This window comes from Colobus angolensis, unplaced genomic scaffold (assembly GCF_000951035.1).
Source record: "Colobus angolensis palliatus isolate OR3802 unplaced genomic scaffold, Cang.pa_1.0 Scaffold29, whole genome shotgun sequence".
Taxonomy (NCBI): domain Eukaryota; kingdom Metazoa; phylum Chordata; class Mammalia; order Primates; family Cercopithecidae; genus Colobus; species Colobus angolensis.
This window is the reverse complement of record NW_012116154.1, coordinates 2,464,562-2,466,927: the sequence shown is the minus strand read 5'-3', so window position 1 is coordinate 2,466,927 and position 2,366 is coordinate 2,464,562.

The window sequence follows — 2,366 nt, the reverse complement described above, 5'->3', positions numbered from 1 at the left end:
TTGAGGCGGAGTTTCAACTTTTGTTGCCCAGGTTGGAGTGCAGGGGTGCGATCTTGGCTCACCACAACCTCTGACTCCTGGGTTCAAGTGATTCTCCTGCCTCAGCCTCCCAAGTAGCTGGGATTACAGGCATGCATCACCATGCTCGGCTAATTTTGTATTTTTAGTAGAGATTGGGTTTCTCCATGGTGGTCAGGCTGGTCTTGAACTCCCGACCTCACGTGATCCTCTCACCTCAGCCTCCCAAAGTGCTGATATTACAGGCGCGAGCCACCGCGCCCAGCTATGTGGAATGTATTTTTAAAGCATTTCTGGATGAACACTTATTTCAAATGAGCGTGCACACACACATACACATACACACACAATCAAAGCAACCTTTTTTCTTTTTAAAGAAAATTCTTGGCCGGGCGCGGTGGCTCAAGCCTGTAATCCCAGCACTTTGGGAGGCCGAGACGGGTGGATCACGAGGTCAGGAGATCGAGACCATCCTGGTTAACCCGGTGAAACCCCGTCTCTACTAAAAAATACAAAAAACTAGCCGGGCGAGGTAGTGGGCGCCTGTAGTCCCAGCTACTTGGGAGGCTGAGGCAGGAGAATGGCGTTAACCCAGGAGGCGGAGCTTGCAGTGAGCCAAGATCCGGCCACTGCACTCCAGCCCGGGAGACAGAGCGAGACTCCGTCTCAAAAAAAAAAAAAGAAAATTCTTTAAAAAGGTGGCCCACACCTTTAATCCCAGCACTTTGGGAGGGTGAGGCAGTGGAACACTTGAGATCAGGAGTTTGAAACCATCCTGGGCAACATGGCAAAACCCCCTCTTTGCAAAAAATAAATAAATAAATAAATTCTTTTCAGAGCCATAATTTCAAATAGTCACCATGTCTGCGTGAATCCATTTTTTTGTTATTAACTTAATATAAATGACTAAAAGTCATTTTCCATAGAAATGCAAAGTCCAGTTGGCCTGGTGGCTCACACCTGCAGTCTCCACTAGTAGGGAGGCTGAGGTGGGAGGATTACTTGAGCCCAGGAGGTCTAGGCTGCAGTGATCATGCCACTGCACTCTCACCTGGATGACAGAGTGAGACCTCAACTCTGAAAAAAAAAAACAAAAAAGAAATATGAAGTTTAAAAATGTATAGTGATTCCTTTCCTCACCTCTGTTGAACTTTCATTACTGGGTGAAGAGAGATCATCCTTTCATTTCATCAGTCATTTGAGCGATGCCACCACTGTGGTTCTGTTCATAAAAATCTCCATGTAGGAATAGTATTGTATAGTTCACAAAGTTTGCACCTATTACTGCCTCATGATCTCTACAACATTCCTGAAAGGCCAGCAGAGCAGGAATTCGAATCCCTACTTACAGATGGGAAACTGAAGACAGAAGAGGTTTGCCCAAGGCTGTGGCAAACACCAACTCACAAACTGAGATTCAAATCCAGACCTTCTGGTGCGTAATCTACTCTCTTTTGCTTCCCCCCTCCCCAGCCTTTTTTCCCGGCAAAATTAGGTTTTTGTTTTTTTGGGCCGGCTTAAAATTTTCTTTTGCTTTTTTTCCCTTTTAAAAAAAAACACAAATAACTTACCAGGTGTGTTCAATGTAGTTGGCACCTTTGTGCTACAACCAATATAGGGGCATTTATCAACAGGACTGGCATTGTATGGTGGGGATGAAGTCTATGCAGCCTGCTGGGGGGACAGTTTTATGGTCTGGTAGCAGCTTCTCTGTTGTGTCCTTGGAGGAGTTCCAGTGCGCTGCAATTGGACGACAGCAACCAAATGTTGCTCCCAATCCAGCCCCAGTGGCTCCCAGCTTCCCTGGCCTGCTTTCTCAACTGGTAAAACACAGGAGTGGGGGAGAAGGTAGTTGGCACTGGAAAAGTTGGTACTGGATGAAGGGTTGGCATAGTTCCTTATAGACACTTAAGGTGAGGAAAGAAGTAGCAGATGGGAAGGATTGGCCACAATTTTTGGAACTTGCCCCAAAGGAAGGGGCCAGGAAGTTTTTGCACAAGGTAGCAGAACATAAAGTGCTGGTTCTGGTTCTACAAACTGCAGCTGGTGAGCTGGGGAAGGAGTTTAAGAGGTCATCAAGTCCATTTCTCATCCATCCATTCATTCATTTATCTGTTCATTCCTTCAACAAATGATTACTGAACACCTAGAGGTGCTTAGGATATGGTAGGGAACAAATCAAAGTCCCTGCCCCCGAGGAGTTTACATTCTAGTGGGGAGAGACAAACATCAAGCAAGCAAAAAAATACAGGCATTCTTGGAGATTTTGTGGGTTTGGTTCCAGATCACCATGATAAAGTCGATATTGCAATAAAGTGAGCCATATCAATTTTTTGGCTTCCCAGTGC